The sequence below is a fragment of the Motacilla alba genome, chromosome 1A (genome assembly GCF_015832195.1).
Source record: "Motacilla alba alba isolate MOTALB_02 chromosome 1A, Motacilla_alba_V1.0_pri, whole genome shotgun sequence".
Lineage (NCBI taxonomy): Eukaryota > Metazoa > Chordata > Aves > Passeriformes > Motacillidae > Motacilla > Motacilla alba.
The window spans coordinates 70073157-70083315 of NC_052031.1; positions in this window are offsets into that span (position 1 = coordinate 70073157).

Sequence of the window (10159 nt, forward strand, 5' to 3'; positions counted from 1 at the left end):
GATCAAGGAGGAGATCTGACTCCAGTTATTACAAAGCAGGAGATTGTAGCCTATCAAATATTAAAAAAGGGGGAAAATTACCGGCCTAATAAGTAGCCAAGCAACAGAACCTGACATTATTGCTATGTAAACTTTAGCTTTAACACCCTCTGCTTTCTATTCTAAGTTTACAGAGCTAAGGTGACATTATCCCAGGCTTTTGACAAGAAAGGTCCTGCATCACTCCCATCTTTTGTGATTTTCACTCCAGTCAGCAGCTTTCCCACCAGGGCTCCACCAGACCCCCTCAGTCTTTCCTTTCTTAGCTGCCTAACAAGAGCTGAGCTCGTTTAACATCTGTCGCAAACACCACGCTTGCACTCCTCAGCGCAGTGGAAACAGACCCAAGTTCGCTTCTTTGCAGGGCAAATTACTCCGTGCAGAGCACCCAGCAGATGCTGCTTCGGGCACCCCACCCGACCTGGCAGAAGCATCTCGAGGTATGGTGGAGACACATTATCGCTTGCTTAACAGCTTCTGCCACTTCCATTATCTCAAAATCGGGTTGTTTTGCTTCCTTACAGCAGTGCTACAGGCACGAAGTCAGGCGCACTGCTGCAGTGCTCAGCGGTGGAAGAAGCCATGCGGAGCTCCAGCACATCCCTGCGAGGGTGGTGCAGGCTGAGCCAGCCCCTCCATGGTGCTCCTCCGGCCTCCCCCAGCCCTGCCTGAGTTCCTGCCTTCCTTCCAAGCTCCAGCCAAGCAGTGGATCCAGCACGGGCAGCCAGAGGAAGGAGGATTACTCCCTATCCCCAGCCAGATTAGCAGCTGCTCAAGCACAGAGTTTTAGAGGAATAGGCTACGTGAGAAAAGAGAGAAGTTACAAGGTGGTGAGAGGGCAAGAATGGAGAAGAGCTTAATTAAATTAACTGAGGGAATATTTACACTTCCCATTTCTGAGATTCGCAATTCTGTAGAATAATCTCCCAGAGGAAGCAATGAAAACCTCATCACTGAGCCATTTGAAATGAGTTGGAACAGCTCTACAGTGAGCACTGTGGGGGCTGTGGACTGGCTTATGGCTCCTCTCTCTCTCTTTATAACTAATGAAGCACACTCTCCTTAAATCTCCATAGCACGAACTATGGGATAATCCATATCGACTCATGAATGTATTTCACTTGCAAAATGTGAATAGATACTTATGCAAATAAATGGATAAGATTACCACCAGGATTAAAGGACTGCTGTTTGTCATTCTGCTGTTTCTTGCAATCATAGAGTATCAATGTTCATTTAAAACTTACTCCTGAAAGTATTTCTGTGCATTCCCATCCTGTGGCCACACGTATCTAACGTTTCCCCATAACTTTAGAGGGTGCTAAACATTTCTTGCCTTGTCAAATCCCAGGACAATTCAGGTAAAACAAGACCTTTATGGGTCAAGATCCTCTGTATTCTCTTTTTGTGCATCTTAGCATAGGCATTTCTAGGTTAAAAACTGAATATTTGGGGGGATTTGAGTTGGCATTGCACAGCCCCAGGGACAGAGTCCATCTTGTGTGCATCCACCAAAGGGATGCTCTGCAGAAGTGATGAGAACAGACTCATCAGAGGTCATCATTTGCATTTAATAATTGCCTAAATTGCCTCTAATACCTGGTGCTGCCACTGTGAAGTAGCTTTTTCAAGAGTTTGTTCTCCCATCTGTGGAGCAGCTGAGATGAGTAACAAGGTCTAAATATGTGGGCTTTGCTTAGTACACAAGCTTACTCACCTCAGACTAGTTAATTCTGCTGCTTCTGTTCAGAATTAATTACTTTTGCCTAGTAGGATAATTTCCCTTTATTCCTAAGTATATTGGTTCTTTAGCAGAAAAAGGATTAAAATTGAAATGAGAAAAAAAAGGGTGTAAAGGATATCAGTAGGAGCAAGACAGTAGTTACTGGACCCACTGAAGTTTTTTTCCTACTATTTCTATTAGAGACAATATTATGCTTCACTTTCTATTGGAAAATTATGTTTAAAGTTTCCATGAAAAACATCTGCTGCATTCCACCCCAGCACTGGCAGTCGTTCAGCGATAGATTAAATCACTCGTTCCATATATGCCAGCAAATTTAGTCTCCCTTCTGCTAAAGTTGTTATTGACCACGGGCTCATTTGGTAAAAGTCGATTTCTAACTTTCTCCAATTTGACTCCTCTTTACAAGTAAACAGATTCTTTTCTTTCTCTGTCATTTACACCTTGAATGCAAAGGTTGCTTTCAGACACGCAGTGCTTTGGAAAATCAGGCCACCAGGCTTTCCCAAACATAACAGAACATCTATTTTAACCTTGGCCCGCCATGATGATGCACCCAGCATTGTTCAGAACTTTTTGTTTTATCACAAAGGTGGGCACAGGCAACCAGGATCCCAGCTAATTACTTTTTATATTTTCTATTTTGAACTATAAGGACAGCTCATTAAATCAGGGCTGCAATACAGCAGGCACCAGCCATTCCCCAAGCACTGGGGCACGTTTGTGCAGCTAACAAAGCAGAAGTGTTTCACACATTTGAAAGCTTTGGATAAAAGTGGCTTAGATATCTTAAAATTAAATATTCATTTTGCAAGCAGGTTTCATTATTGCCCTGTTGCACTAAGATAAACTGGGTGTTGAAGATCTCTAGCAAAGATGACGTTGCTGAATGTCATTAGAAACAGAATAAAAACCCGCCTGAGATCTGTGGTTTCCTTCCTCTGGACACAAGAAAAGGGATTTCAAGGGGAATTCAGGAAGTCAAGCATCTAAATCTTGATGACATTGTCTGCACTGTGGGGTAGTTTTGTGCCAGGTTTCACACCCCTGGTCCATCAGCAGCCTTGAACTTTCCCGGGATTTAAAAGCACATGAAGTTCTTAAACCAAAAAATTAATGGACCCATTTTGTGTTTTGATGGCGTCAGGATCCTGAATTTCCTACAATGTTGATTTTCCTGCTGACACACTTTGAACTTCCAAGACACACAGCAGTGTTTGAAAATGCTGATAATGCCCACTTCTGCTTTGTGCTGTAACTACCATTATACTTTAGTGTAGAAAAATCAGCTGCAGAACGTCACACGGACCATATCTCATAAATTATTATCATCTCTAGGCAAATCTTGCATTTGCCAATTTTTACTGTGTGGAAATTGCCCCTTAGATGTAGTTTACAGGCCTCCTACTGGCACTTGAAGATTCTTATGTTTGGGAAACAGAATGATTACTTCTTTCTTACGATAATTCACGGAGGTTTATAGATTTTTATACAGAATATCTGTAAGGTTGTAATTATTTTGCTGTACACAGTTCAAGCTGAGGACTGTGAAACAAAATATATATTTACAACATTTATCTCAGTAAAACTTCAAGAAATAGGCTATCTATACCTATAATAGATTCAAAAAACAGCGTGAATGAGGCCAAACTGTCTTTCTAAAGCTACTAGGAAACTTCTTAAGAGTAATTAACAAATGTGTCCTATGAATAATGTCATGTATGAAGAGAAAGTAACCAGACTTGGACTACAGATGGAAAAGGGACCTGACTGAAAGTACAAACATTAGGGCTTTCTTTTGCTTCTGATGCAAACAGTAGCTGAGTAAAGGTTAAAAAAAAAAGAAGAAAAAAGAGCCAACCAACCAACCAAAAAAAAAAAAAAAGTTTGATTAGAAGGAAACTTCTGCAGCCCACAGTCCAAAGGCTTTCAGTCCCTGAAAATGAAAGTAATGAAAATCAGGATGTGAACACTCACTGTGTCAGGCTTTGGGGAAATAATAGCTGTGTTTCAAATTAGAAGGCTTCTGCTGGAGAGTGCACAGCAGCAGCCCACATAGCTCTGCCCTCATGTTGGAGAATCCAAAACACAATTCCAGCAGCAGTGCGGCGTGCAGGCTTCACAAATATTTGATTATATCTCCTCTTAGAGCCTAACAAAATCTAAATGAATATTTGGGAAGATGACTAATGGCTCGCCATGAATATTCCAAGCAGGCTGTCCTGGGTATTTGTATAAATGCACTCAGATGAACCTGCTCGTTTGTGTGTGTCTGTACATCCAGAGCAGTGCATTTTCATCCCTTCTATTTGTTCCATAATCTTCATACAGACCTGGGTGCAGGACAAACACGAATTAAAATGACTTGCTACATGAGAAAAAGCGATTAATTTACAGTACAGAGCGTTAATACCTACAAAAACATTGTACTTTTAGAGTAATTTGTTCCCTTCAGATTTTTTTTAATTAGCTGGTCCCCTTATCAAGCTTAACCCATCACACTGGTTTTTCTACCATTTGCTTGACTTCAGGCACACATTTCTCATTAAGCATCTGGCAGACAGTTTGAGGCCTTAGAACATGCCAGTCTTGGGTATATCATTCTCTTCACCCCATGAGAGCAGAGGGAGCTGAAGGATCACAAAAACAGCTCCTGTGGAAAAAAGCTGTTAAATTTTATTAACCAGGGCCCTGAACCAGGAATCATTACTATAACAGTGCAAAGTGGAGGTAAAATATCATCTCTTCAGGGTGACAGTGTTTTACAACCATCTTACAGTCAGGCAAAGGATTGCATATGCGAGAAGCAATAATGAATTAATGGACCAGCCACATTGTAGCATCAAGGTTAAAAATATGGATTCATTCAGGATTCACTAGAGTGGTAGCGCAAAATTTTGAGCTACTCAGAGACCTTTTCCTGGAAAAGTTCTTCCTCACGTTCACATCCCTCTTACAGCTGCCATTGAATTCAAATATGCCTTCGGATGGATGTGAAAAAATGCTGCAATACACAAAATTTGTATTAGTTGCTGGTGGGATGGGAAGGCAAGACTCCAACGGGTCGACAATCTTCCAAATAAAAGGTTAGATTTCCATTCATCAAGCTGCAGAAAGGGTAGGGGTTTGATGGGAACCTTTCCTGAGTGACTGCTAATCTTTTTGCTGCTCACACGGATACTGCCCATTGTCATGGTAACAGGCAGCTCTACCCTGCTCCCTTCTGCCTTTCCTCAGGCTGTGCACACCCCTGGTATCGTACCCAGGTATAAATAATCCCCTCCTTCTCCCACCCGTAGCCTCAAAGTTCTGCACAGGCCTGGAAGCCTGAAGAAGGAGCATCTTTGCAGGACACAAACCCACAGAATACAAAGAGAGAAGTATTCCCATTTCCTTGTGAGTGTAGGAGTCATCCAGACTAGGAGTCACCTCAAATAATAGGAGTTCTAGGGGTCATCTCAAATAATAATAATAATAATAATAATACAAAAGATCCTTCATGAGACATGACAGATTTTACCAACTGGGCAGAGATTAGAAGAAAGGCATTAAAGGAAGGAGATCTCAACATGGTATCAACACAAATAAGGGCCATGCCAATAAAATATGGCAGACAAAATGCAAACCCCAAATGGGTACCACTGACACACAATCAAAGACTTGAGACAGGCAATTAAATGCAGTGTTCTTTTGGGGGTCAGTTCCTGTCAGCACAGAAAGTCTAAAATTCTCAGTAACCAGGGTTCCAGCACAGGAACCCTGTTTTGATAATCCACTCCTTTCTCAGGGAGGGACCTTTCTTTGTTCTCAGGACACAGCAGTGCAGGTTGCTTTATTGTCCTGCTGTGGAAGGCCCCAGTCATGTCCATGCTGCTCCTGGCTGGATCACACTGCTTGGCTCCCAAAACACTGGAGGATGTTTAATGTGATGCAGGCGTACACATGGTGATCAACACGTTATTATAATGGAAAATCTTCATTTATTTTAGCTGGAATAATGCTGTAGAGACCCTAGCACTCGTCCCAGGAACCAGCCTGATTGCACCTGCCTGCTGCAACTCCCCCCTGGTGCACCTTTTGCTGTTTGCCTGGCTTGGTATCTCAAAGGCCCTTCTTGTACTCAGACAAAAAGACAATTTGCTGCTGCTGCTGCCTAGATGTGTAATTCTGCTAACTAGACAGACCTCTCAGAGTGAAATATTTATCCTGCTCATAATGCCAACACGCCACACGAGTGACAGCCTTTTCCAAACTATTACAAATCACCCAGGATCACCCCCACACTTGTCACACGTACTGCTCTGCTCATGGAACCACACACTGGCAGCTTTTTCCCTCGGCTCAGGGAAGGGAAAGCGGACAGCACGAAGCCCCAGGGCTGCTCCAACCCACCCCAACTGGCAGAGCTCCCAGAGGAAAAGTGCTCCAGCTGGGGAGAGGAGCGTGTGCTGCAGGAGCCAGCCTCAGACCTCCTTGGGGAGGCAGGAGGGAAAACAGAGCAGGACACGGTGATGGAAATGCTGTGGCTGATGAAACCCATTACCTACAGAGAGAATGGACAGAGCCAGGTGCTTCTTCAGCTCCCTTGGACAGGTTACACAGCATAAAGCCTGGAGTAGTCAAGGCTATGGTAGAATAGTTTGGGTTGGACCTTTAAAGGTCATCTAGAGCAACCTCCTGCAAAGAGCAGGGACTGCAACTCGATCAGGTTGTTCAGAGCCCAGTGCCAGGTGACCTTGAATGTTGCCAGGGATGGGGTACCCACCACCTCATCTGGCAGAAAATATTTCTACATAACATCATCTCACCTCGAATGTTGCCAGGGATGGGGTACCCACCACCTCATCTGGCAGAAAATATTTCTACATAATGTCAACTGAAAACCTTTGCCCTCAGTTCTAGACCTTTTCATTAAACCTTGTAATTTTTTTTTTCATTGGTCTGGCAGTGCAAAAAGGATGTGGATTTCTGATGTAAAAAGTACAGTAGAAAAAGAAACAAAACAAAAGTTATTTTAGACCTTCCTTATTTTCATTAAAGAATGAAAACTATTTATTTCCCCTTTCTGGCCACCTTTGTAATGATCAGGCCAGCACAGCCAAGAAATATCTCTTGGCTCATTCAGTCAGCATTATTAGAAAATTTTGCTTACCTAGAGCTAATCTGAATAAAATTATGGTTAAAACCTGGATGGAGACCCATGGCTTCGTCCCAGTATGTTTTCTGGGTGCAAACAAATTGAGTGAATGATTGTGTGAATACATATGCAGTGTTACAGTCAATATTTGTCACAGTTAATAATAGCATTGTGCCTTTACTTAAATCTGTTCCTTTGAGGCTCCCAAAGCACTTAATATTTGCAATAGTTCTACAGTGTTATTATTAATCATTATTATGTTTACAGAAAAAAAAAATTGAGATAAATAACTTTTTCAAAGGCATGAAACACAATCTAAATCTGTAGATTCCCCCTCAAAAATATAGTGTCAGGAGTGACCTTGTTTTCACCCCTTCCTGATCTAGACATTTTGACCTTTCAGTTGTTATGGCCCATACAATTTGTCCATCATTATTAATAGCAGTAGGAATACAAAAAAAGCTAGGGAGGCTCAAAGGACTTGTTGCCCATGGATAAAAATAGAGGAGGCCACTGGTGCAGCAGAACATCAAAGTCTCAACCATGATAACCCTACAGAGCAATTGTAAGTGACATTGGGCTTTAGATGCTGAATAGATAACACAGTGCTAAAAAGAATTCTGTGAGCAGATTTTACTTTGCTTATATTTTCTACTAGAATCTTCCCTTTCTCTCGTTCTTGTAGTTTGTCTGCCCTTGTCCCTGATGTGCTTATGCACAGAGCCTTTCCCAACACACAAAGAATCTATTCAATCCTCTTTGAAGGAGGTAAACATGCATGAGGAAAGATGCTGGCATTATCCTGCAGTGTCTCACCCTGAACACAAGTACAAACCATGAGCAGCAGTGAATGACAGCTAGGGACTGGTTCTCCACAAGAGGCAGAGCCCATGTTTACCCCAAAGCACTTGGATCTCCAGCACAGCCCGGTTTCTGTGTTCTTGCAGCAACTGGCTCATGTATGAAAAGCCTGCTGGGGATACTGGAGATGCAGTGACAGCCAATGCCCTCAGAAGCAGGCAGACAGCACAGTCCTAAAATAAATGACTAATATGAAAACATCTTAGGATGTCAAGAGTGAGAGCCCCACACTGCTGATGGTGTACAGAAAAAAAGAGAAGAAGAAAAACCAGAACACTGGCCAACACAGAGGCAGGGCTTACTGGAAAAAAAACTGTTCAGCAAGGTAAACAGAGAACAGGGAACTTCTCCCCTCCTGAACACAGGTGTGTAGCAGAGAGCTCTGTGCCACACACTCCTCTGATTTTCACTGGGGATTCACAGAGAGTCACAAACAGGCTGCCCTGTCATATATGATCTTTAATAATCTCCCTCACATAAACATGTGAACTAAAGCAGAGGAATGATTGTAGCTTGTTCCCTGATAAAACATGGAGGTTTAGGGCCCACAGCCTGCAGTCAGTTTCCAGACTCTGCAAAGGTGAAGTGAGACCTGAATATTTTTCCTCATTCCTAAATTATTACTGGCTCAAATGTCCTGAATACAGATTAGAAGAATTACCTGATTGTATTAACCTAGGGAAAGGGTTGAATAAAAACCCATGACCATATTTCAGTAAAATAGTCTCCATTAGAGAGCAAAATCTCTCTCCATCTCCCTCTCTCTCATATATTTATATTCAGCATGCAATGCCTTTGCTAACTCATTTTTGGGGTACTTGAATAAAACTGAATATTGTCTGCTCAGTCTGAAAGATGATGAAGTCACCTAGGACTCATCTCCTAGGACAGCAATAAACCAAGCCTCCTGCCAGTCTCAGACCCATAACATGCCTGCATTAAATGTTTGCCCTGTTCCGTTTGAAATGTTAATCGTGCCTATGTAAATTCTGGCACACTGAAACTCAGTTCATATTAACTTCAGGTTACCTGATTTAGATACTGCAAAGGACAACCATTTATCCTCTGCTTTCTAAAGATCAAAGAAGCCTGTCCCTAAAATATGCCCCCTAACATGCAAATGAGTCTTAATGTCTCTAATTAGATGATAACTTGAGGGTGCTTTCTGCTGTTGAAATGAAGTGTTGCTGTGTCACAGGCTCAATACACCCCAAGGATCTGATCTGCTCAGCAAGTCACAGCCACACTCCTTACCCCGCTCTATGACGTGCCTCCCCTCGCTGGTTTTGTTACAAAAAAAATTCAAATCTGCTTTTCTGACACCTCCTCCTCAGCCCTGACACCGATGGCAGCGTGGGAATGCTCGGGGAGTCGAGACTCCCCCACCAGGGGTTTCTGAGGCTCCCGGGTGCGACATGTTCAGCAACAACTGTGCGCCACGAGCTTTAGAGGCTCCACGGACCTGCTGATGAGCAAGAAATCAATTCACACTTCAAGCTTATTCTCCACTGCTTTTACAGGCAGATAATTATGTCATGGCGGTTATCCCAGTGCTGGGGAACCCTTATGCTTCCTCTGAGAGGTAGCAAAGGGAGGTCAGCACTACATCACCACTTGAAGTGACTCCACCTGCCACGCAGCACAGGAGAACAAGAATTTGCTGTCCACACGAAGATTTGAAGTGGGAAAGCAAAAATACAGGGTAGTCAGGACGCAGGAAAACCCTTTGTTTGACTGGGAAAGAAAAGCCTTAGTCACCAGATACAAATATATGTGTTCAAAAATAATAGGTGTGGTTGGCGACTGGACCAGCACTTCCATTTCCACGGGGATGCTGCAAACTCAACCAGAAGCTGCTTGGTAAGCAGGAGGTGAGAACAGCAAACGTGAAGAGATGGCTGAATGCTTGTTACAAAGGCAGCCTTTCCTCAGGCTCGTGAATCATTTCTTAACTGATCCTGATTTCTTTAAGTACACTTGTTGATATGCTACAGGCTATATCAGTGAAGCAGCATTGCCAGGAAGCAAATATCATTATGAGTTATGTGCACAAGAAATGGAAAAATCTGACCCATCTCTCTCTCTGCTGTCTTATTGTAGCAAAATATTATATTGTGAGGTTGCTGGGGTTCTTGTCGGTATGTTTCTGTATTTTGATGGTGGTTTTATAAATTGTGGTCTCTTAAATTATTCCTCTGTAAGCACTGGAGTTTTTATTTGGGCCTCTTTAAGTTAATATTAAAATCAATATGAATGTTTTTCAGCTCATTTGAGAGAATTAATTTAATCCATTTGGATTTTCTGGAAATGCAGATCTTATGCATATGGCTACTTTTTTTTTTCTTTTTTTTTTTTTTTAATACAAACACCGGATGGCA